General features: G+C 48.9%; 1 protein-coding gene across 2 annotated transcripts in view; it reads left to right on the top strand.

The window, feature by feature from the left end:
- Positions 1–26,640, top strand: part of LOC148683763 (uncharacterized) — a 154,753-nt gene that overhangs the window by 104,085 nt on the left and 24,028 nt on the right. Inside the window, exon 1 of one of the 2 annotated variants that reach the window (XR_015946519.1) lies at positions 12,691–12,955. The exons of the other annotated variant lie outside the window; for it this stretch is intronic. The gene's annotated coding sequence lies outside the window, so the exon portion shown is untranslated. Of the gene's footprint in view, positions 1–12,690; positions 12,956–26,640 lie in introns of those variants that run through there. 2 annotated transcript variants of the gene reach the window in all.

Genomic DNA, 26,640 nt, shown 5'->3' with positions numbered 1-26,640 from the left:
GCTTAATAATCTTCTCTTCAGTTCTTGTATTTCTGAGCTCACGACTTTCTCTTCCTCTTTCCTGTTTCTATTGTTTAGTTTGATTTCCCTTCTCAGCATTTGTTTTGAATCTCTGTCAGGGACCAACTGTCTCACTACTTCATCTTTGAAAACCCTTACCGGGTGGAGAGAGTAAGACCGCCATAAGATGTTTTTCATCTCCATAAGTCGAGATGGGAATGCCGGTTTACTAAAGGTCATAAGTAAACGTGTGGCATTTCTTGTGTTGGGCAAGAAATGGAAGTTTTCCAGGGCTACTTTTTTATAATGGCAGTTCAAAAGCTGGGATAAGGATGTTGTAATTAACCTGCGATTCATCCACCTGTACACATTGCGATGAATCTCAAGCATTATCTGGTTCTTTTGAAGAACTTGGCAGGACCTTATTTGGTCCGTGACTTGTATTGGCAAATCGTTAATATAGCTATGCCTGGGCTTTGTAAAGGGAGGGCAGGTATCCAATTTCTCCTCTATATTAACTATTTTTGTGAGAATTTCATTCAGTCTTTGGAGAACTAAGACCATAGTTTCTGCAGACATCATGCAAATTTCTTGGTAAGGGTGCATGTCTGGAATCTGCTGGCAATAAGCTCTTTTGCTGTTTTGTTCCAAAGACATGGGTGGGTCAGCATTTGGAGTAAGGGGAGTCTCTCCTCCTCCTGTCCTCTAGATCGAATCATCTCCAACCCTCCTTGAAAGGAGAGGAGTCAGGTCATCTCGTTCCCTTGGAGAAAAGAGTGGGGGGGGGGGAATCTCCCGACATCATTACTCACAGTTTGCTCTCTTTCCGGGTTAGGAGTAATGGTATTCGCTTTCGACTGCTTCTCAGCTTTAGAGGATTTATGAGTCCCAATTATGCTGTTTTGGTTCTTCTTGCTTCGTTTTTTCCTTCTAACAGGCATTCTAAGGAATTAGCAGAGTTCTATTGAGTCAAAACCAGGTCTTTTAACAGGTGGAGGAAAAACAGCCAGTAGATGAAAACGAAACTGCAAGTTAGTCGCCAGGGCTACAATCAATCTTCACTCGGCGTTCAGTGATTACGCTAAGTCGAGTTGAGCCATAAAACCATGAAATAAAACCACAAAAACTAAAGACAAAGGGGACAAACTGATAAGGTGACTAATGAACAATTTAGGTGTCAACTTAGGATCAAAAGGTGACTAAAAACTGCTTAAAAGCTTGATTGAAGGCGGGAGGCTCTGACTAAGCTACTGCCTCCACCGCCATTTTTGGCTCAGTTTGTACTACAAGAAATTATATTTCTATGCTGCTTTCCATTTGCATGAATCACAAAGTGGCTTACATTCAATAAATAACAATAACGTAATAGAACATCACAAGAGCAACATCAAGCAGACAACATAAATCTTGGGCACAGGATTAGTCTCCATGTGGATGAGCCTCAGTGCTGGGAGAAGGGCTGAGTTTTGTTTCACTTCCAGAGCATCTCTGCTTATCACTACATTCCAAGCAGAGATCTTTGTTTAAAAACAAGCTCTTAGTCGGTTTTCCAATAAATCGGCTCCTAACCTTGACTCGTGAAGCTGGTTCCTCTTCTGAGAATATGTGTGCTAAAGGTGGGGATAAAAGACAAGGTAGGACCACAATCAGCAACTGGAATACCTGGAGATGCTGTTTTCCACAAGAAAAAAAAAGGAAAGGAGCAGAAGTGGAAACCAGACCTGAAGTCATTTCCTCTGATCTGAAAACCCAGGTCCTTAGTTCCAGGTGGTAGGAGCAGGTGGGCACATTATTGGGAGTTTTTCGATACAGTGGTACCTCAGTTTTCAAACAGCTTAGTTCATAAACAACTTGAAACCCGAATGCTGCAAAACTGGAAGTAGGTGTTCCGGTTTTTTCAAACTTTTATTGGAAGATGAACATGCTCCGTTTTGAGTCCCCCTGTGTTTCCTGTTTCTCTGCTCATAGCCTTCCGTTTCCGATTGCAGTGTTCCGAGGTGATATTTGGAGCTTATATTTGGTGCTTTGGTTTTTGTTATTTATTTTGCGGTTTTGGTTTTGAGGGTTTTTCAGTTCATTTGTTTTTGTGGCTGTGTAGATCCCAGTTCAGCTATTGATTGATGGATGGATGGGTTGATTGATTGATTGTGTGACTATAAAAATGGATAAAAGACCCCCATCCAAACAATGACTATCATCAGTGGAGGTAAGAATTTTTTAAAAATTTCATTTTTATCATCTACAATACTGTTTTATTTATTTTCTAGTACAGTACATTGATTATTGCTTTCATTTTATGGATCAATGGTGTCATTAGATAGTAAAATTCATGTTAAATTTCTGTTTTATGGGTTGTTTTAAAATTCTGGAATGGATTAATCCATTTTGCATTACTTTCTATGGGAAAGTGCACCTTCGCTTTGGAATGCTTTGGTTTTGGAACAGACTTCTGGAACGGATTAAGTTTGAGAACCCAGGTACCACTGTATAGAATTTTTTAAAAATACATTTCATTGCCAATGTGTTTAGCACTGCAACATATAAGCAGATTTGAAGGCTCAGCCTAGCAAGTGCTTTCCTGACAACAATTTGGGAGTTTTGCAGAGTCTTTTGGTCTGAGTACAAGCAGGGCATGATGAATTAATACTTTTGACTACCGATCCTTCTGAAGGCTTAAGTTCTCGGCCATTTGTTTATTTAAAATACTTCTCATCTTTCCACAACTCCTCAAGATAGCTCACAGCATTTATTTAGGACAGGAGCATGTTGTATAATTGCTTTTCCGGGAGGCTTGCTAACCTCACCAGTATGGGGTCCAGGATGTCCCTTCGAGCTTCTTCATAGAGGGGGCATCTGAAGAGGAAGTGCTCTGGGCTTCCTATTTCCCCTAGAGGGCATACGCAGAGTCTTTGGGCGTATGGGATTTTTTTTTGTAAAGCCCCTCCAGCACAGGCGTGGGCAATGCCGCACTTCGAACATACAGTCGTACCTTGGATCTCGAATGCCTCGCAACTTGAATGTTTTAGCTCCCAAACACCGCAACCCCGGAAGTGAGTGTTGCGGCTTGCGAAGGTTCTTTGGAAGCCGACCGTCCGATGCGGCTTCCGATTGAGTGCAGGAAGCCCCTGCAGCCAATTGGAATCCGTGCCTTGCCCCCCCCCCTGAACCCACCGATCTCAACCAACTCTCAATAGCCTCCCCCCCCCCAACATTCAAGCTCCCTTTCCAAGCCTCCTCCAATGGCCACTTTCCATCAGAATTCTGGAATCCAGCTTGGGAAGGCTGACTGCCCTGCTGTGGGGGACAAGTCCCTCTGGAAAGGGCTCTATTCTTTCTTAAAGCCACGACAGTCTCCGCCATTTCTCCCTTCTCCAATGGTGAGAGCCTGGAACCCCGTGGGCTCTTGCCACCACTCGGCAGAGAGAGGGGAGGCACCCAACTTTTGGAACAATATTTTATCCACCCTGCTCTGTGTAGTCATCCTGTTAGAAGCATATGAGCTTCTTCCCCTTCCTGCTTGGGGAAAGTGAGCTGCAGGTTCTTCTCCATGTTCTAAAAAGCAGGTGTCTTCCCCCAAACGATCCTGGGAATTGTAGTTTGTCAGGCAGACAAACTCGGCAGAGAGAGGGGAGGGAGGCACCCAACTTTTGGAACAATATTTTATCCACCCTGCTCTGTGAAGTCATCCTGTTAGAAGCATATGAGCTTCTTCCCGTTCCTGGATCCAAGGAAATTGGCGAAAGTGAGATGGAGGTTCTCCTCCCTGTTCTAAAAATCTTGGTTCTGGTCTGTCACAGAGTCAACCTGTATGTTCCAAGGCAGAACCCCTCTAGTTTCTAGAATACTACTAATATTGTAAAGGAGAAAAAGGGATGGCGGATTATTAACTTATTAGAGGGTAGTTATTATATATACACAACTATTATTTCCAATATCTTAAGGTTGAAATCCTTTCCTATGGCACTAAGCCCCAAGATGTTCTTCTGCATATATTGTGTTTAAAATTGGGAAGCTTTATATTTATGTTTATAAATTGGGAAGCTTTATATTTATATTTTTTTATAATGGGAGATCATAAGATAACATGCAACCTTAAATATGTAATATGGGAGAGTATATAGTAGTGACCTCTGGCTTCTTCCAAAAACACCCTCAAATGTGGCAAAGGGGTGCTATGTTCCTCACTACCAGAGGGGCCAATATTATATGCTGACCACCAATCATGGCTCAGTCTGTAGAGCCTGACTCTTATTCTCAGGGTCATGGGTTCGAGCCCCACTTTGGTTGCAAGATTCCTGCATTGCAGGGGGTGGATTATCCTTGTGGTCCCTCCGAGCTCTACAATCCTATGATGCTAAGGGAAGAATTAAGAGGCTTAGCCCTACCATGAACTTCATAGCGGCAGCAGCACCCCTTCTGCTATGCTTTCGTTGGGACTCCTACGCGGTGGACATACTATCAAAGGCTCATTGGCATGGATAGCCAAATCCATCGCTACCAACAACGCTCTTTGGAAAACAGGACAGTGGATGGGAAAGGCCTCCTTAGAGGGCCATACAGTAAACAGGGTGCAGATAGTACAGTAGTCAGAATTGGCACTTGGGTGGACATCTGATTAAAGCTGTAGGGTCTGATTCAGCCATGTGAAAGGAAAGTGGAAGGCTGCTACTCTGGGGAAAGGGATGGGGAGCGAGAGAAAGAGCCCTACCCACATCTTCTTCTGCAATGGGATTAATCAACAAAAAGAGAGCAAAACACACAGAGTGAATTTTTCACAGCCCCACAGTTGTTGTTGTTTATTGAGTTTATTTATTGAATTATTTAAGCTTGCAAAATAGGGCACAGATGTAAGGGTTGATGGGTCCAAGCAGGCATGATGGAAGCAACAGTATTTGTTCTTCAAGTTTCTTTGTCACATTTATATATGAGGAGGCTAGAATCTAGCAGCAATCCAACAGAATAAGAAAGCTAGCTACTATGGTCTGCATTGCTGTCACACATCTAAAGAAGCAGGTAAGTATTGGAACTTTTAAGTGGGTGGTTTTTATTCACACAATGTTCCCAGTTGCGCCTCAGCTGTGTCATATCTACGGGAAACGGCCAAGAATAGACCCACATCCCATATCATTCTGGCCTCCTTCGGGAGACAGAGTGCTATATAAATTCAACAAATAAAATAATTAGGAGTGTTCCCGCTTGCGAACGTTCTTTGGAAGCCGAACATCTGACACGGCGTCTGATTGAGTGACGGAAGCTCCTGCAGCCAATCAGAAGCCGCCCCTTGCCCCCCATCTAGAACCCACCGCTCTCAACAAACTCTCATCTGCCCCCCCCAACATTCAAACTCGTTTTCAAAGCCTGAAAGGACTGCTGTACAGCTGTTTTCTTTCTGTAACGGATATGACTGAGTTTTCCAAAGGTGAGAACCTGGAAACCCATAGGACAGGGGTGGCCAACTCCCAAGAAACTGCAATCTACACACATAGTTAAAAACAGGTAGGGATCTACCCCATATTTTGGGGTTCAGGTTGTTGAGCTTTTTTAGGGAGGAAAGCCCGTTTTGTAGGGGTTCCCTTCCAACTCTACCATACTGTGCTATGATTCTATCAAGCAGCTAAAGGAGGGGGCAGGGGAGCAAGATGTCCAACAAGGGGAGGCACAACCACACACCCCAACAGCCCCCTCTGGCCTGGCCCACGGTGGCCTCATCCCAGCACACTTTGCCCCCTCCCCCCAATTTTATTTTTCTTAATTCATCTGCCTGACAACCCAGCAGCCTGGCCCCAAAGTACCACTTTGCAAGCAAGCCTTATATTGCCCTACAAGAGGGATGCATGTCAGACGATGGTGAGAGTCTTGTCAGGATACTTGCCGATCACAGTCATGAATAGGAACTGTGAAGGCAGGAGGAGCTCTGAGGCCCAGAGGAGAGGAGTGGCATATAAATATTGTTATTGTTATTGTTATTAGTGTCACCTGTCACTAGTACATGGCGGCTTGGCTCACTGGCTTGACTTGTCCGCAGCTGTTGACAGCTTGGCAGGTCCTCAGCTGTGGTCCCCAGATGATATTTTCTCTTGTGAATAACTGGATGGTTACTTCCTCTGTTTTTATTTTCCTTTCTGTCTCCCAGCTCCTCAGAGAGGAAGGCCACAGCGGCTGCTGTTGCGCCAAAGAATAGAGGAACCGGCGCTGGAAATCATGGTATGTTAATTCCGTGGGGAATCCATTCCCCACGTGCCAAATAGGGCTGGGGGCGGGAAGCAGGCCCATCTCACCCCAACCCCTTGCCCAGAAGAAAATTATTGGGCTAGACTGGGACTAGCATGGCTGTGAGCCAGGCACCTGCTCATGTTTCTGTTTTCTTTGCAGTGAGGGAGCCTTTCCCCAATGTCTACTTTGTTCTGGCGAAATCCCTGGAGAGACATGGATGCCTGTCAGATGATGGTGAGATACTTGTCCATCAGAGGCAATGAGAAGGAACTGTGAAGGTAAGAGGAGCTCCAAGGCCCAGAGGAGAGGAGTGGCATGGAAATAACATCACCATCACCATCATTATTATTATTAGCGTCACCCGTCATTGATGCATGTGGCTTGGCTCCCTGGTTTGCCTTGAGCTATTGATAGCTTGGCAGGTCCTCAGCTGTGGTCCCCAGGTGATATTTTCTGTTGTGAATAACTGGATGATTACTTCCTCTGCTTTTGTCTTCCTTTCTGTCTCCCAGGTCCTCTGACAGGAAGGCCCCAGCGGATGCTGTGGCGCAGGGCCATTGAAAAACCTTCGCTGGAAGTCGTGGTATGTTAATTCCATAGGTAATCCACTCTCCACATGTGCCGGGAGGTTGTGGCACCAACCTGAGTGAAACGGGGCTGGGGTGAGGGTGGGGGAGCAGGCCTGTCTTGCTCCAACTCCTCGCCCCTCTCCTTCCAAGCCAGGGGTCAGGCCGTCATGTGCCCAGGCAGGAGCAGCAATCATTGGCAGCCAGTGGAGACGTGGGCATAGGCAGCATGGCAGGTGTGCTTCTTCTGTCTCCCTCCTTCCCTGGGTCACCTGGCCAGGCACCCTTGCCAGCACTCAAGCTGTCCCTGCTGTAGTTTGGGGGCTGGCCCCCCAGGGCCCCTATGTCCCCACTGCAGGAGGGCCCTGCCTCCGTTGACCCACTTTCCCCTGCTCTCCTTCTGGGTTGCTCTGTGCCACGCAGGAGAAGGAGGGATGTGGCTGGGGGGAGGCAGCAGAGGGAGGAAGGGAGGGAGCTGGGAAGGCAGATGGGGGGGGGGAAGAGAAAATATTGAAGGCGATGTGCCCCAGTAGAAAATTATTGGGGATGGCCCACAGGACCCCCATCCCCTAGAGAGTACAATGTCCTTCTTCCTTCTCAGGGCCGTAGTTTGGGACACCCAATCAAGGCTCCGGCCGAGCAGCAGCCCAGCGGTGCCACAAAACCAACCAAAATGTGGAGGTATGCTGTGACCTTCTGTGGCAGGGGAAGTTTGTCCCAGTGATCTTGTGAACTGAATGAGGAAGCTGGATTTAGATATTCCTATGGTTTTATGGGACATGTGTCTGTGGTCCACCTGGGCAGGACAAGGGACGTGATTCTCTCCCATGCCAACACCACATCTCGGCCATCTTTGGCGCAGAAGCAGCAGCCATAGTTTCCTCCAATGAATACATCATCTCAACTGATTTGAGAGAGGGAGGAGACTATGGCTGCTGCTTCTGTGATAGGCCGGCTGGGATGGAGCCGAGACGTCCGTACGGAGGAGGCCAAGTGGGAGAAGCATGTAGGATCAGGTAGGAGGAAACGCCCCTTCCCAGGTCCCCCACCCTCCTGCCCCAGACTGAGGCTAACATGGCTGAGAGCGCTACCCTCATGCGCCATGAGGGAGCCTTTCCCCAATGTGTATTTTGTTCTGGCGAAATCCCTGGAGAGATGTGGCGAACATCAGGTACTAGGGCAGAGGGAATGAAGGGATCCTTGTGAAACATGTTTTGGGATTCCCAGGAACACTCTCCCCACCTGTGGCTTCCAGGAAGTGCTTTTCAGAAGCATTCCTCCCTCCAACTGGGTTGCCTTGCATAACCCTCTGCACCATGCAATTGTCTCACCCTCTTTTAAAGCCACCTCATCCAAGATGCTCTTCTGGGGCATCTGATTGTCCTTGGCTTCCACTACAGGATTGCCAGGATTCTCCAGGCTGGTGAAAGTGGAGAGAGAAGCCTTTCAATATTTGGTGTGACTAAGACAGCTGAATGTGCCCCCATTCTCATATGATGTCCTTCTGCTCCCGACTGTATTCCCTCGCGACTCTGCCCTGCTTCTGGGTTGCTCTGTGCCACGCAATGCTTCCCCACTGCCCTCTCTCCATACGGGCATGGCTCCTTTCCGGCCCTGTCTGGCAAAGAAGCAGCAGCCAAGGTTTCCCCAAATTCAAAGAACATCTCAAGTTATTACAGTGAGGGAAACTTTGGCTGCTGCTTCTGAGCTATGCCAGCTGGGAAGGAGCCAAATTGCTCATACGGAGGGGGCGGCCAAGTTGGGGATACTTATAAGATCAGGTAGGAGGAAATGCTCCCTTCCCAGGTCCCCCACCCTCCTGCCCCAGACTGGGGCTAGCGTGGCTGGGAGCCAGGCGCCTGCTGATGTCTCTGTTTTCTTTGCAACGAGGGAACGACTCAGCCTGGGAACCGCCGCATCCTGGGAGGGACTAGAGCCCAGACAAGGGCCTCTCGCCTCAGAGGTACGGGGACAGGGGGGAGGGGGGCCTTAGCGAGCACACCAGAAAGGCATGCAGGATCAGGCCAAGGGCTCACCTGCTCCAGCCTCCTCTTCTCCCAGGGGCCACCCAGATGCCACTGGGAAAGCAGCAAACAGGATCTGAGCCCGAGAAGCAGTGCCCAGTGTCCCGTTCTCCCCTGCTTCAATGATCCCTTCTTTCTTGCAGGATCTCCTGTCTGCACCACTCTGGCTGCTGCCCAAGCCTCCCCCAAAAGAGCAGGTAAGAGGACGGGGAAATTTGCCTGGGGGGGGGGGGAGAACACCCTACGAGTTGAGCGTACGTGTTCATGCTCTCAGTGAATTTCTGAGAAAAGGCAGATACTGATAAGGCGGGTTTGGGACCTTTGGGGCCTTCCTACAGGGCTTGCTTGACTACAACTCCCATTGTTCTTGACCACTGTCCTTCCCCCCTTCTTCTTTTTAAATAAAAAAAAACAGCTTGAGGAGTCCCCAGTGATGCCGGTTGGTGGAAGGAAGAGGCATGGGGTGACGGTGCAAAGTCAACATGTTTGGCACAGCAGCAGCCACCAAAGTTTCCTCAATTTGAAGAACATCTCGAGTTATTTCAGTGAGGGAGGAAACTTTGGATGCTGCTTCTGATCTAGGCCAGCTGGGATGGAGCCAAGATGCTCGTATGGAGGGGGAGGCCAGGTTGGGGAAACTTATAAGATCAGGTAGGAAGACATGCCCATTCTCAGGTCCCCCACCCTCCTGCCCAAGACTGGGGCTAGCGTGGCTGGAAGCCAGGCACCTGCTGATGTCTCTGTTTCCTTTGCAGCGAGGGAACGACTCAGCCTGGGAGCCGCCGCATCCTGGGAGGGACTGGAGCCCAGACAAGGGCTTCTCGCCTCAGAGGTAATGGGACGGGGGGAGGAGGGGGTCCTTAGGAAACACGTAAGAAGGGCCTGCAGGATCAGGCCATTGGCCCATCTGGTCCAGCCTCCTCTTTACCCAGGGTCCTCCCAGTTGCCTGTGAGAATGCTGCAAGCAGGATTCGAGCCCAAGAGCCCTCTGCCCACCTGGGACTTCCTGTAATGGCTATTCTGAAGCATTTCCATCAGGACTAGTAGCCTTTGACCAACCCTCTCCTCCACTAAGTCACCTCATTCTCTTTTAAAGCCATGCAGTCGGAGATGCTCTTTTGGCCCCTCTCATGGCCTGTGGCAGCCCATTCACATGTCCCTCAAAGCAGCGCTGAGTTCTCTCCTCCTTCAAAGATATCCTCTTTCTTCCAGGATCTCCTGTCTGCACCGCTGTGGCTGCTGCCTAAGCCTCCCATAAAAAGAACAGGAACGTCTGCCAGGAGGATACCAAGTCCTTCTTCCTCCACAGGGCCTCGCTTCAAGAAAATGGTCTCCATCACCAGCACCCAAGCTGATGGACAGAGAGTGAGACTCCATCTTCCGTTGCGTTCCAGTCTGGCCTTTCTGGATTGTAAAGTCCTTCCAAGTCGCTGGAGGAAACCATTCTGCTCAGTGCCTTGCATGTCTCCTGGGATGCCACGCATGCTGTCTGAATGTGCCAGTCCCTGACAGGAGGAGGAGGGCATCTCTGGCACAGGTTAAAGCTCAATAAAGAAATTGGTTGCTTTCGATATGCCAATGATTAAATAATATACCGTGATAAAAGATTGTTAAAATTTTCCTAATTCTCTGCTTTTTCTGGCTGCTTCTGGGAGCTCTGCTTAAGAAGGCTGGTTCTCATCAGCCCTTTCTCCTTGGAGTCCTTGAAGCTGCAGGTGAAGTCACTCCCCCTTCTCCCCCTTCAGGCTGCTGTGCAGCAGGTGAAGCGGATTCCTTTCCCATGACACTATCCCCCTCCCCAAGGTGCACCTCCACCTTCGGGGAGTACGACGGTGGAAGTGTTGGACCAGCTGGACGTTGGGGGAGCATGGACATGCAAGGCCTCTTCCCCTGAGGATTTTCCATTAAGTCCATGTCCATAAAAAAGGCCATAGCCCCCCACTTCCTATCATCCTCTTCCTTGGTGATCACACGTAGCCAAGTAAGATTATCTTTCGTGATCACGATCTTAATAGTGAGTCCATAATGGACGGTGGAAGCCAATTCTGGGTCCACATGTCCTCCCACAGTTTCCTGGCGGGAGTCGTTCACGGTGAGGATTTGCCAAACGTGCCTTCCTCTTAGCTCATTTCTCTCTTTCGTCCTGATTTCGACCGTCTTCAATGTCCATGACACCAGCGGTAAAGGCTGTTCTCCAATTGGAGCACTCGCAAGCCAGCTTGTTCCCATTGTTTATACTACATTTCTTTTAGATTTGCATTGAGAGAGTCTTTAAACCTGTTTCGTTGACCATCAGCATTACATTATTAAGTTGTTTGGGAAGACGATAATCAGGTATAGCCCAGGTCTGTAGAGCAGCTTCCCAGGTAGTTGGAGAGGGTGGTGTGAGGCATCTGGGCCTTAGCAGTAGGAGCCAAGCCTTAGCTCCGTGGCCCTCCTAAACCGAGGGAATTCTGTTCCCGGGCAGCTGGCAGAGCCCCTCTTCTCTTGTCATGGAATGGGCACATGCCCCAGGCGATGGTGACTGGACTATTGATCCTAAGCTGAATAGCAGACCTGCCCAGCTTCAGATGCCCCCTTCTAGAACCCACCGCTCTCAACCGACTCTCAACTGCCTCTCCCACCAACATTCAAACTCCCCTTCCAAGCCTCCGTCAATCTTCTGTCTCCACCAGAATTCCACACTCTCTCTTTCCCCCTCCCTCCCTGCCTGACATTACATTGGGAATTCTAACATCATCACTTCAATTACCCAATTACACATTTTTTTAAAATATAGATTTAGGGGGGAATACCCACTAAACCCTGAAAATTGATAAATGGTAGGATTTGGGGTTTTGAAGGGAGAAATACAAGTTGCAAGGGCAGTTAAGAAAGAATTCAAGGGCCCGGAGAGACTAACTGGAAATGCAAGAGAAGTCCTTCCCCTGCAGTGTGAACAGAGAGGGGGGGATCTGGAAGGGGGCTGGGATAAGTGGGTGCTTAGGTGGCAGGAAAAGAGAGGCTTTGAGCAGGGGTGCCAAGAAGGAGGAGGAAAGTCTGGAATCCACCTTATTATTATTATTATTATTACCACCGCTCGGCAGAGAGAGGGGAGGCACCCAACCTTTGGAGCAATATTTATGCATCCTGCTCTGTCAAATCATCCTATTAGAAGCACATAAGCTTCCCGTTCCTGCTTCCTAGGAAATTGGGGGAAGTGAGCTGCAGCTCCTTCTCCATGTTCTAAAAAGCAGGTGTATTTCCCCAAAGAATTCTGGGAGTTGTAGTTTGTCAGGGCTTCTGGGAATTGTATGTCTTTGAGAGGGAAGCTACAATGCCCAGGATCATTTGTGGGACGTCATGTGCTTTAAATGCTTATTGGATGCACTTTAAATTATAGGATCATAGAATTGTAGAGTTGGGTGGGAGTTCCCGAGGCTCATCTAGTCCAACCCCCTGCAATGCAGGAATCACAGCTAAAGCATTCATGGCAGATAGTCATCCAACCTCTGCTTAAAAACCTCCAAGTGTTGGAATTTCCTTTCTTGTAACTTAAATCCATGGCTTCAGGCCCTGCGGGCCTTTGGAGCAGAAGAAAGCAATCTTCTTCCCTCCCCCCTGTGATGGCTCTTGAGATATTGGCCGGCCTGCATGGCGTGGCTCTCATATCCATGTCCTTAGAGACACAGAGAGCAAAACCTTTCTCTCTCCCCTTTCTCCACCCCATGCAGAATTGCAAGGGGTCAGTGCATCTGGCTGGTAAGAAGATGGTCAGAGTTTGGAGCCCAGCTAGGGCTGGCAGTGGGCAGGATCCTGGCATTGCGTGGGATGGACTAGATGACCCTTGGTATCCCTTCCAACTCTACCATGCTATGATTCTATCAGGCAGCTAAAGGAATGTGCAGGGGAGCAATATGCAGAACCAGGGGAGGAATAACCACACATGCCAACAGCACCCTCTTGCCTGACCCATGGTGGCCTCATCCCAGCACATTTTGAACCCCTGATTTTATTTTTCTTAATTCATCTGCCTGACAACCCAGCAGCCTGGCCCCTGTTTGCCAGCTGATGTCACAAAGTGCCACTTTGCAAGCAAGCCTTATATTGCCCTGCAAGAGGGATGCCTGTCAGATGACGGTGAGAGACTCATCATGGATAGTGTCTGCAAAGGTAAGAGGAGCTCCGAGGCCCAGAGGAGATGAGCGGCATATACCGTACATAAAGGAATAATAATAATAATAATAATAATAATAATAATAATTCATAGGAACAGTAGCTGTAAAATCTATATAGGGAAAAATTATTATGCATTTGCGGGGGACACCCCTAAACCCTAGAGATTAATGAATGGTAGATTTGGAGTATTGAAGGGCAGATTGGAAGTCAGGGGGAAAGTGCAGGCTCAGATTTCTTTCCAAGCCAGGGCCTCACCTGGGAGAGAGACAGAAACATGCCCAAAGGGGTGGTGGCCCATCGGAGAGTCTGGGAGATCCATAAGCCAGGGTCTCTGAGTTTAGACTTTGGGATTCCCTGGCATTTCCCATCTGTAACCTCTTCCTCTGTTTGCATTTTCCTTTCTGTCTCCCAGCTCCTGAAAGGCTGTTGTGCCGTCGGGCACAGATGTCCAAAGATCTTGAAGTTGTGGTATGTTTCTTCCATGGGGAATTCATTCTCCACATGTGCCGGGAGGTCGTGGGAGCAACCTGTGTGAACCGGGGCTGGGCTGGGCTGGGAGCAGGCATGTCTCCCCCCAGCCCCTCACCACCCTGCTTCCAAAAAAGGGGACGGGCTATTCTGTTCCCCGGCAGGTGCATTGAGAGATGGCAGCCAGTGGTGGCGTGGGCTTGGGCACCATGGCAGGGGTGCTTGATCTGCCTCCCTCCTTCCCTGGATCAGCTGGCCAGACACACTTGCTAGGGCTCAGGCTGTCCCCACAGAAGTTTGGGGCTTCCCCCGGGGGGCCCTATGTGTCCACCGCAGGAGTGCACTGGTTGCAGCCGGGCTGCTCTGTGCCACGCAGGAGAAGTGGGGCTGGGGGGAGGCAGCAGAGTGAGGAAGGGAGGGAGCTGGGAAGGAAGACAGGTGGGTGGGGGGAGAAATATTGAGGCTGATGTTCTCCAGAAGAGAATTATTAGGGGCGGCCCACAGGACCCCTGTCCCCTAGAGAGTAGAATGTCCTTCTTCCTTCGCAGGGCCGTGGTTTGGGAGGCTCTGCTCCGGCGGCCGAGCAGCAGCCCAGCGGTGCCAGGGGGAACCTCACAGTGCGCAGGTATGCTGGGACCTTGTGTGGCAGGCGAAGTTTTCCCAATCATCCTACCTGTATACTGGGTACCACATGGCAGAGGGGGCCCAAGCATTGCAGACAAACAAGGGGGAGGGGTGCCAAATTGTAGGGTCGTACGGAAGGGCTGTAGTTAGGGGGTGGTGAGGTGGGCCCCCGCCAGGGGCGCCGGTGAGGGGCTGAACACAAAATCGGCTAAAATCATGTCCATAAAAATGTCTATAAATAAAAATATCAATTATTGCCTCCACCCCCTAGGGTCCTTCCTTCCTTCAGACTAAGGCAGACATTGTGTCTCGAACTGGATCTGGGGGAGAAGTGGCCCTCCTTGCCTTCTTAGCCCATCTTTCCCCCTAATTACTCAGTTACCATAATGGCCCTTAGAAGAGAAGAGATAGATGTTTTTATCTATATATTTATCTGGAACTCCTCCAACCTATCAGACTAACTGAGCTTCTTTCTTCCTTAGGCGAGAGGCCGGCCAGAACAAGGGGGGAAAGGCTCCCACTTCAGGTAAGTGGAAAGGCCAATCGAGTGCCCTACATTATAGGAATGCTTCCTTCCCGTGTCCCCCCCACCCTCATGTGCCATGTTTCTGTTTTATTTGCAGTGAGGGAGCCTTTCCCCATAGTATACTTCGTTCTGGCGGAATCCCTGGAGAGACGTGGCGAACATCAGGTACTGGGGCAGAGGGAACGAAGGGTCCTTGTGGAGTCCTAGGAACACTCTCCCCACCTGAGGCTTCCAGGAAGTGCTTTTCAGAAGCATTCCTCCCTCTGCACCATGCAATTTTCTTACCCTCATTGAAAGCCCCCTCATCCAAGATGCTCTTGTGGGGCATCTGGTTGTCCTTGGCTTCCACTACAGGATTGCCAGGAGAGAGAAGCCTTTCAATCTTTGGTGTGGCTAAGATAGCTGAATGTGCCCCCATTCCTCATATGATGTCCTTCTTCCTCCACAGGGCCACGCCTCCAGGGATGAGGCTCCAGATCTTGCTCCCGGGATGAAGAAGCAGAAAACATGCCGGCGGCTCCCGGCTGCGATCCCTCGCAGTGCTGCCCCACTGCCCATTCTCCGTACGGGCATGGCTCCTTCCCGGCCCGGCTTGGCGCAGAAGCAGCAGCCAAAGTTTCCTCCCATTAAAACATCAGAGAGGGAGGAAACTTTGACTGCTGCTTCTGTGCTAGGCCGGCTGGAAGATGCCCGTACGGAGGCCAAGTTGGGAGCATTAATAAGATCAGGTAGGAGGACATGCCCTTCCCTTGTCCCCCACCCTCCTGCCCCAGACTGGGCCTAGCGTGGCTGGGAGCTAGGCGCCGGCTGATGCCTCCGTTTCTTTTGCAGCGAGGGGAAAATTCAGCCGGGGAGCCGCCGCATTCCGGGAGGGACTGGAGCCCAGACAACGGCCTCTCGCCTGTGAGGTACGGGGACAGGGGGAGGAGGGGGGGGGGTTAGGGAACACACCAGAAGGGCATGCAGGATCAGGCCAAGGGCTCACCTGGTCCAGCCTCCTCTTCTCCCAGGGGCCACCCAGATGCCACTGGGAAAGCAGCAAACAGGATCTGAGCCCAAGAAGCAGTGCCTAGCGCCCCGTTCTCCCCTGCTTCAATGATCCCTTCTTTCTTGCAGGATTTCCCGTCGGCACCGCTGTGGATGCTGCCCAAGCCTCCCCCAAGGAGAGCTGGTAAGAGGAAGGGGAATTTTGCCTGGGGAGGGGAGAACACCCTACGAGTTGAGCGTACGTGTTCATGCTCTCAGTGAATTTCTGAGAAAGGCGGGTTTGGGACCTTTGGGGCCTTCCTACAGGGCTTGCTTGACTACAACTCCCATTGTCCTTGACCACTCTCCTTCCCCCCTTCTTCTTTTTAAATAAAAAAACAGACTGAGGAGTCCCAGTGATGCCGGTTGGCGGAGGAAGAGATGAATTTCAGAGCCTTTGGATCTCAGCTGAAGATTCCAGATTCTGATGTTTCAGCTGCTGAAGCATTTGAAAGCTGAGATGTGATAAATAGAAGAAAAAACATTTCCCTGTTCATCCTTTGGATATATCGGTTAATATTGTTGTTGTTGTAAAGTCAAGATGAGATGAATCTTCTGCCTCAGAGAAATATTCCGGTTTTGAGGATATTCTGAACGACCCGGCACAGAGTGAAGTAATGGGAAGTCCTCATCGTTTGGTTGAACACAAACTTGGTGTATGATGTGCACATACTCCTTCTTTCTCATGAAAATGTTTCTTACCTGTGTCCCTGTGGCTTCAAGTAAACCATGTTAAACAGTAGTTGTACACACAATCTCTCACCTACCTTGATGAAAAAAGGTACATTAAATGCTTAAATATATTCCCTTTGTTCTGTGTTTACTGTCAGTAAAAATGTCCTCTCATTGGGTATTTTTTTTTAAAAAAGTGGGGAAATATCTCTATTCAGGGCAATTACGGTCTCATGTCTGCCACTGTAGAACTGTAGACATTATAAAGTCTATAGAAAAGGGACATTTTAGATGGAACGTTCTTGTTCTTTGCCATATATAATCCAGGTACTTGCTGTTTAATCTTTCTTTCCTTGTTCTTGATGACTTGACATGCCATCTTTTAAAAACAATGAGTAAGATTTTCCTATAAATGCAACCAAACGAAACAAAACCAAAACCTGAGCTCCCCACTGGGGCAACACAAGCTCTGAAGGGTTCAGGCTGTCGCAATTTGGGAAATGAGCTTGTGGCATTAGAGGGAGAGACCACCTCATCAGCACACAGCCTCTAAGACTGTCCCCGGAGTGAGAAAACCTCCCAAATTAAATCCAAATAAGGAGAGAGATTTCAAAGGATCATTGGAACAACTTTTGAAAGGAGTCTGGGAGTGAAATAAGGGAGTCCCCTCTAGACCTGGTTAGAACCACATGGGGAAAATCGGACTGGAAAGAACCGGGTACAACAAAACCTTTAGTCTCAGAGTATATGGGCATAGAAGGGATCAAAGAATTGTAGAGCTGGAAGGGACCACAAGGATCATCTAGTCCAACCCTCTGCAATGCACGAGCCCCACGTTGGGCAAAAGAGTCCTGCAATGCTGGGGGTTGGACTAGATGACCCCAGGGTCCCTTCGAACTCTACAATTCTTCGATTCTAATACAAATGGTGTGAATGGTGTGAATGGCTTACATCTGAGGGGCTGTGATGACCCACTAAGTTGCATCCTGCAGGGATAGAGGGCCTCACCCTGAAGAGAGACTGCTTCCCATCACTCATTTAGAACTTTAAAAGCTTGACAACCAGGAGCAGGAAGAAAGTACAGAAAAATCTGTTCCAGGATCTGTTGACTTATTGCTGCTCTGCATGGGCACCAGGGCACACTAGCCATCAGCAACGGTTGGGCATCTTCTTCACATATATTTTCCAAATGCATTCTAGGTGGTTAGTTCTGCCCCACTGAAGCCAGCTTGTACTTTTTTCTATTATTGTGACTCACAATTGCTACCTTCACATACTAAAAGCATTTCTATGACCAAAGGAGCAATCCTATAGCCAGCGTGGTGTAGTGTTTAAGAGAGGGGGACTCGGAATCTGGAGAACTGGGTTCGCTTCCCTGCTCCTCCAGATGCAGCTGCTGGGTGACCTTGGGCCAGTCACACTTCTCTGAAGCCTCTCGGCCTCACTCACCTCACAGAGTATTTGTTGTGGGGGAGGGAGGGAAAGGAGATTGTGAGCTGCTTTGAGACTCTTTAAAGGAGTTTCTTCTGCTCCTTCTATAGCAAGATCCACTGGAATGAGCACTGGACCCACTGTATCTCTAGCCTGAGCTATGAGGTTCTTGGAGCAGCCGGACTACACAGGCTTAATTCCCTTATCCTCAGCTCAGCAGGAGAGAATCTGGAGTATCTCCCTCAGCCTGACTTAGCCAGAACCTAGACAGCTGAGCTGAGTTAGGCTGGTCTTAACTGGCATAAACCCTGAAACAGGGTGGGATTGAGGCAGGATCCTAGGCCTATTCACATGACCCAGCAACTCAGTGAAACTCAAGCACGATAACTCAAGCGGTGTCACTCAAGCAGTGGAGGCGATAGATGTGATCCCCTCCCCCCTTTATTTGTTTGTTTTGTAGCACAAGAAATTATATTTCTATGCTGCTTTTCATCTGCATTAATCGCAAATTGGCTTACATGCAATAAATAACATTAACGATAACGTAATAGAACATCACAAAAGCAACATCAAGCAGACAACATAAATCTTGTGCACAGGATTAGTCTCCATGTGGATGAGCCTCAGCGCTGGGAGAACGGTTGAGTTTTGTTTCACTTTCAGACATCTCTGCTTATTACTACATTCAAAGCAGAGATTTTTGTTTAAAAACAAACTCTTAGTCGGTTTTCCAATGAATTGGCTCATAACCCTGACTCATAAAGCTGGTTCCTCCGCTGAGAATATGTGTGCTAAAGGTGGGGGGAAAAGACAAGGTAGGACCACAATCAGCAACTGGAATACCTGAAGATGCTGTTTTCAACAGGAAAAAAAGGAAAGGAGCAGAAGTGAAAACCAGACCTGAAGTCATTTCCTCTGATCTGAAAACCCAGGTCCTTAGTTCCAGGTGGTAGGAGAAGGTGGGCACATTATTGGGAGTTTTTTTTGATAAAGTGGTACCTCAGTTTTCAAACACCTTAGTTCCCAAATAACTTGAAACCCGAATGCTGCAAAACTGGAAGTAGGTGTTCCGGTTTTTTCAAACTTTTATCGGAAGACGAACATGCTCTGTTTTGAGTCCCCCTGTGTTTCCTGTTGCGCTGCTCATGTGAGCCCCCTCCCCCCATTATAATTCAAGCCTTCCGTTTCTGATTGCAGTGTTCTGAGGTGATATTTGGAGCTTATATTTGGTGCTTTTGTTTTTGTTATTTATTTTGCGGTTTTGGTTTTGAGGGTTTTTCAGTTCATTTGTTTTTGTGACTGATTCATGGATTGATGGATTGAATGATTGTGTGACTGCAAAAATGGATAAAAGACCCCCATCCAAACAATGACTATCATCACTGGAGGTAAGAAGAATTTTTAGATTTCATTTTTATCATCTACAATATTGTTTTTTTATTTTATAGTACAGTACATTGATTATTGCTTTCATGGATCAATGGTCTCATTATATAATAAAATTCATGTTAGGTTTCTGTTTTGTTGTTGTTTAGTCGTTTAGTCGTTCTGACTCTTCGTGACCCCATGGACCATAGCACGCCAGGCACTGCTGTCTTCCACTGCCTCCCGCAGTTTGGTCAAACTCATGTTCGTAGCTTCGAGAACACTGTCCAACCATCCCGTCCTCTGTCATCCCCTTCTCCTTGTGCCCTCAATATTTCCCAACATCAGGGTCTTTTCCAGGGAGTCTTCTCTTCTCATAAGGTGGCCAAAGCATTGGAGCCTTAGGGGTTGTTTTTAAATGTCTGGAACGGATTAATCTGTATTGCATTACTTTCTATGGAAAAGTGCACCTTGGTTTTGGAACGCTTTGGTTTTGGAACAGACTTCTGGAACGGATTAAGTTTGAGAACACAGGTACCACTGTATGTAATTTTTTAAAAATACATTTCATTGCCAATGTGTTTAGCACTGCAACATGTAAGCAGATTTGAAGGCTCAGTCTAGCAAGTGTTATCCTGACAACAATTTGGGAGTATTGCAGAGTCATTTGATCTGAGTACAAGCAGTTCATGATGAATTAATACTTTTGACTGCTGATCCTTCTGATGGCTTAACTTCACAGCAATTTGTTTATTTAAAATACTTCTCATTTTTCCACAACTGCTCAAGATAGCTCACAGCATTTATTTAGGACAATTACATTCAGCAAAGACAAACCTAAAACTGAAAGCATTTTTTACAAAAAAACTTTTAAATAACATACAGTCGTAGCTTGGATCTCGAAAGCCTTGCAACTCGAATGTTTTGGCTCCCAAACACCGCAACCCCGGAAGTGAGTGTTCCGGCTTGCGAACGTTCTTTGGAAGCAGACTGTCCGACGCGGCTTCCGATTGAGTGCAGGAAGCCCCTGCAGCCAACTGGAGGCCATGCCTCCCCCCCCTGAACCCACCGCTCTCAACCAACTCTCAATTGCCTCCCTCCCAACATTCAAGTTCCCTTTTCAAGCCTCCTCCAATCATCACTCTCCATCAGAATTCTGGAATCCAGCTTGGGAAGGTTGGCTGCCCTGCTGTGGGGGACAAGTCCCCCTGGAAAGGATTCTACTCTTTCTTAAAGCCACGACAGCCTCCGCCATGTCTCAGTTCTCCAAAGGTGAGAGCCTGGAACCCCTTGGGCTCTTGCCACCACTCGGCAGAGAGAGGGGAGGCACCCAACTTTTGAAACAATATTTTATCCACCCTGCTGGGGGTTGGACAAGATGACCCTTGGCCTCCTTTCCAATTCTACCATCAAGCAGCCAAAGGAACGGGCAGGGGAGCAAAATGCAGAACCAGGGGAGGCACAACCACACACCCCAACAGCCCCCTCTGGCCTGACCCACGGGGGCCTCGTCCCAGCACACTTTGACCTCCCGATTATATTTTTCTTAATTCAGCTGCCTGAAAACCCAGCAGCCTGGGCCCTGTTTGCCAACTGATGTCACAAAGCACTGCTTTGCAAGCAAACTAAAAAGAGTTGTTCCGTACTAGTAGCGTAAGATTAAGCACACTTAGATGGACTTAAGCCCTATAGAAATAAATAGGACTCATTTTCTAAGTAACTATATTATATAGATAGCTTGGAACTATAGCTGACCACAGGAAGAGCTCAGTATCAGTAAATAAAAATCAATTTGCCCCAACACCTTCAACCAGATTATTGCATAAGTATGAGGATAAACCCTCAGTCTGTAATTGATATGAAACCAATCTGGGTTGCAAAGTTCTCATGAGAACAGATTTGATCAGGGCAACATGATGTACAGACCGTTACATCTTGGTTCTGGTCTGTCACAGAGTCAACCTGTAAGTTCCGAGGCAGAACCCCTCCAGTTTCTAGAATACTACTAATATTGTAAACGAGAAAAAGGGAAGGTGGATTATTAAATTATTAGGTAAAGGTAAAGGGACCCCTGACCATTAGGTCCAGTCGTGACCGACTCTGGGGTTGCGCGCTCATCTCGCATTATTGGCCGAGGGAGCCGGCGTATAGCTTCCAGGTCATGTGGCCAGCATGACAAAGCCGCTTCTGGCAAACCAGAGCAGCACACGGAAACGCCGTTTAACTTCCCGCTGTAGCGGTTCCTATTTATCTACTTGCACTTTGACGTGCTTTCGAACTGCTAGGTTGGCAGGAGCTGGGACCAAGCAACGGGAGCTCACCCCGTCACCTTCTTCTGCATATATTGTGTTTAAAATTGGGAAGCTCGGATTTATAACTGTGTTCATAAGATAACATGCAACCTTAAATATGTAATATGGGAGACTATACAGTGGTGACCTCTGGCTTCTTCCCAAAACATGCCTAAATGTGCCAAAGGGGTGCTATGTTCCTCACTGCCAGAGGGGCCGAGAATAAATGCTGACCACCAATCATGGCTCAGTCTGTAGAGCCTGACTCTTAATCTCAGAGTCGTGGGTTCGAGCCCCACTTTGGTTGAAAGATTCCTGCATTGCAGGGGGTGGATAATCCTTGTGGTCCCTCCGAGCTCTACAATCCTATGGTGCTAAAGGAAGAGTTATTATAGGGTAATAGCTTGTGTATATATATTATTTCCAATATCTCAAGGGTAAAATCTTTTCCTATGGCACTAAGCCCCAAGACCTTCTTCTGCATATATTGTGTTTAAAATTGGGAAGCTTGGATTTATAACTGTGTTCATAAGATAACATGCAACCTTAAATATGTAATATGGAAGAGTATATAATGGTGGCCTCTGGCTTCTTCCAAAAACACCCCCAAATGTGGCCAAGGGGTGCTATGCTCATCACTGCTAGAGGGGCTGAGATTAAATGCTGACCACCAATCATGGCTCAGTCTGTAGAGCCTGACTCTTAATCTCAGAGTCGTGGGTTCGAGCCCCACTTTGGTTGAAAGATTCCTGCATTGCAGGGGGTGGATTATCCTTGTGGTCCCTCTGAGCTCTACAATCCTATGATGCTAAGGGAAGAGTTGAGAGTCTATACCCTGCCACAAGCCCCATAGCGGCAGCAGCACCCCTTCGGCTATGCTTTCGTTGGGAATCGGATTCCTAAGCGGTGGACATACTATCAAAGGCTCATTGGCATGGATAGCCAAATCCATCGCTACCAACAACGCTCTTTGGAAAACAGGACAGTGGATGGGAATGGCCTCCTTAGAGGGCCGTACAGTAAATGGGGTGCAGATTGTACAAATAGTCAGACTTGGTCCTTGGGTGCACATCTGATTAAACCTGTGGGGCCTGATTCAGCCAAGTGAAAGGAAAGCGGAAGGCTGCTTCTGTGGGGAAAGGGATGGGGAGCGAGACAAAGAGCCCTACCCTCTTCTTCTTCTACAATGGGATTAACCAACAAAAAGGGAACAAAACACGCAGAGTGAATTTTTCACAGCCCTAAAGTTGTTGTTGTTGTTGATTGAGTTTATTTATTGAATTATTTAAGCATGCAAAATAGGGGACGGATGTAAGGGTTGATGGGTCCAAGGAGGCATGATGGAAGCAACAGTATTTGTTCTTCAAGTGTCTCTGCCACATTTATATATGAGGAAGCTAGAATCTAGCAGCAATCCAACAGAAAAAGAAAGTTTGCCAGAATGGTCTGCATTGCTGACACATATCTAAAGAAGCAGGGAATTAAGTCGGTGGTTTTTATTCACACAATGTTCCCAGTTGCGCCTCAGCTGTGTCATATCTACGGGAAATGGCCAAGAATAGACCCACATCCCATGTCATTCTGGCCTCCTTCGGGAGACAGAGTGCTGTATAAATTCAACAAATAAAATAATTAGGAGTGCTCTGGCTTGCGAACGTACTTTGGAAACCGAAGGTCCGACACGGCTTCTGATTGAGTGAAGGAAGCTCCTGCAGCCAATCAGAAGCCCCCCTTGCCCCCCTTCTAGAACCCACTGCTCTCAACAAACTCTCATCTGCCCTCCACCCCAACATTCAAACTCGCTTTCAAAGCCTGAAAGGCCTATACAGCTGTTCTCTTTCTACAACAGTCTCCACTATGACAGAGTTTTCCAAAGGTGAGAACCTGGAAACCCATAGGACAGGGGTGGCCAACTCCCTAGAGACTGCAATCTACTCACAGAGTTAAAAACAGGCAGTGATCTACCCCATATTTGGGGGTTCAGGTTGTTGAGCTTTTTTAGGGAGGAAAGCCCGTTTTGTAGGGGTTCCCTTCCAACTCTACCATACTGTACTATGATTCTATCAAGCAGCTAAAGTACGCGGCAAGGGAGCAAGATGTCCAACAAGGGGAGGCACAACCACACACCCCAACAGCACCATCTGGCCTGACCCACGGAGGCCTCATCCCAGCACACTTTGCCCCCTCCCCCCCTGATTTTATTTTCCTTAATTCATCTGCCTGACAACCCAGCAGCCTGGCCCCTGTTTGCCAGCTGATGACACAAAGTGCTGCTTTGCAAGCAAGCCTTATATTGCCCTGCAAGAGGGATGCCTGTCAGATGATCGTGAGAGTCTTGTATTAACCCATCACAAATCATGGATAGTGTGTGTGAAGGTAAGAGGAGCTCTGAGGCCCAGAGGAGAGGAGTGGCATATAAATATTGTTATTGTTATTGTTATTAGTGTCACCTGTCACTAGTACATGGCGGCTTGGCTCACTGGCTTGACTTGTCCGCAGCTGTTGACAGCTTGGCAGGTCCTCAGCTGTGGTCCCCAGATGATATTTTCTCTTGTGAATAACTGGATGGTTACTTCCTCTGTTTTTATTTTCCTTTCTGTCTCCCAGCTCCTCAGAGAGGAAGGCCACAGCGGCTGCTGTTGCGCCAAAGAATAGAGGAACCGGCGCTGGAAATCGTGGTATGTTAATTCCATGGGGAATCCATTCCCCACATGTGCCAAATAGGGCTGGGGGCGGGGAGCAGGCCCATCTCACCCCAGCCCCTTGGCCAGAAGAAAATTATTGGGCTAGACTGGGGCTAGCATGGCTGTGAGCCAGGCACCTGCTCATGTTTCTGTTTTCTTTGCAGTGAGGGAGCCTTTCCCCAATGTCTACTTTGTTCTGGCGAAATCCCTGGAGAGACGTGGATGCCTGTCAGATGATGGTGAGAGTCTGTTAAGATACTGGACCATCAAAAATGATGAACAGGAACTGTGAAGGTAAGAGGAGCTCCAAGGCCGTCATTGGTGCATGTGGCTTGGCTCCCTGGTTTGCCTTGAGCTGTTGATAGCTTGGCAGGTCCTCAGCTGTGGTCCCCAGATGATATTTTCTGTTGTGAATAACTGGATGATTACTTCCTCTGCTTTTGTCTTCCTTTCTGTCTCCCAGGTCCTCTGACAGAAAGGCCCCAGCGGATGCTGTGGCGCAGGGCCTTTGAAAAACCTTCGCTGGAAGTCGTGGTATGTTAATTCCATAGGGAATCCACTCTCCACATGTGCCGGGAGGTTGTGGCACCAACCTGAGTGAAACGGGGCTGGGGTGAGGGTGGGGGAGCAGGCGTGGCTTGCTCCAACTCCTCGCCCCTCTCCTTCCAAGCCAGGGGTCAGGCTGTCATGTGCCCAGGCAGGAGCAGCAATCATTGGCAGCCAGTGGAGACGTGGGCATAGGCACTCCCTTGCCAGCACTCAAGCTGTCCCTGCTGTAGTTTGGGGGCTGGCCCCCCAGGGGCCCTATATCCCCACCGCAGGAGGGCCCTGCCTCCGTTGACCCACTTTCCCCTGCTCTGCTTCTGGGTTGCTGTGTGCCACGCAGGAGAAGGAGGGATGTGGCTGGGGGGGGGGAGGCACCAGAGGGAGGAAGGGAGGGAGCTGGGAAGGCAGATGGGGGGGGGAGAGAAAATATTGAAGGCGATGTGCCCTAGAAGAAATTTATTGGGAATGGCCCACAGGACCCCCATCCCCTAGAGAGTACAATGTCCTTCTTCCTTCTCAGGGCCGTAGTTTGGGAGACCCAATCAAGGCTCCGGCCGAGCAGCAGCCCAGCGGTGCCACAAAACCAACCAAAATGTGGAGGTATGCTGTGACCTTCTGTGGAAGGGGAAGTTTGTCCCAGTGCTCTTGCTAACTGAATGAGGAAGTTGGATTTAGATATTCCTATGGTTTTATGGGACATGTGTCTCTGTGGTCCACCTGGGCAGGACAAGGGACGTGATTCTCTCCCATGCCCACACCACATCTCGGCCATCTTTGGCGCAGAAGCAGCAGCCATAGTTTCCTCCAATGAAAACATCATCTCAACTGATTTCGGAGAGGGAGGAGACTTTGGCTGCTGCTTCTGTGCTAGGCCGGCTGGGATGGAGCCGAGACGTCCGTACGGAGGAGGCCAAGTGGGAGAAGCATGTAGGATCAGGTAGGAGGAAATGCCTCTTCCCAGGTCCCCCACCCTCCTGCCCCAGGTTGTGGCTAACATGGCTGAGAGTGCCACCCTCATGCGCCATGTTCCTGTTCTCTTTGCAGTGAGGGAGCCTTTCCCCAATGTGTATTTTGTTCTGGCGAAATCCCTGGAGAGATGTGGTGACCATCACGTACGAGCGCAGAGGGAATGAAGGGATCCTTGTGAAACATGTTTTGGGATTCCTAGGAACACTCTCCCCACCTGTGGCTTCCAGGAAGTGCTTTTCAGAAGCATTCCTCCCTCCAACTGGGTTGCCTTGCATAACCCTCTGCACCATGCAATTGTCTCACCCTCTTTGAAAGCCACCTCATCCAAGATGCTCTTGTGGGACATCTGATTGTCCTTGGCTTCCACTACAGGATTGCCAGGAGGCTTCTACTACAGGATTGCCAGGATTCTCCATGCCGGTGAAAGTGGAGAGAGAAGCCTTTCAATATTTGGTGTGGCTAAGACAGCTGAATGTGCCCCCATTCTCATATGATGTCCTTCTTCCTCCACAGGGCCACGCCTCCAGGGATGAGGCTCCAGATCTAGCTCCCGGGATGAGGAACCAGACAACGTCCCGGTGGCTCCCGGCTGTATTCCCTCGCGACTCTTCCCCACTGCCACTTCTCCATACGGGCATGGCTCCTCTCCAGCCGTGTCTGGCAAAGAAGCAGCAGCCAAAGTTTCCCCAAATTCAAAGAAAATCTCAAGTTATTACAGTGAGGGAAACTTTGGCTGCTGCTTCTGAGCTATGCCAGCTGGGAAGGAGCCAAATTGCTCATACGGAGGGGGCGGCCAGGTTGGGGATACTTATAAGATCAGGTAGGAGGAAATGCTCCCTTCTCAGGTCCCCCACCCTCCTGCCCCAGACTGGGGCTAGCGTGGCTGGGAGCCAGGTGCCTGCTCATGTCTCTGTTTTCTTTGCAGCGAGGGAACGACTCAGCCTGGGAGCCGCCGCATCCTGGGAGGGACTAGAGCCCAGACAAGGGCCTCTCACCTCAGAGGTAATGGGACGGGGGGGGGGAGGGGTTCTTAGGAAACACACAAGAAGGGCCTGCAGGATCAGGTCATTGGCCCAT

This window comes from Zootoca vivipara, chromosome 12 (assembly GCF_965207765.1).
Source record: "Zootoca vivipara chromosome 12, rZooViv2.hap1.1, whole genome shotgun sequence".
Classification (NCBI taxonomy): Eukaryota; Metazoa; Chordata; class Lepidosauria; order Squamata; family Lacertidae; genus Zootoca; species Zootoca vivipara.
This window is presented reverse-complemented; position numbering and strand designations above follow the sequence as displayed.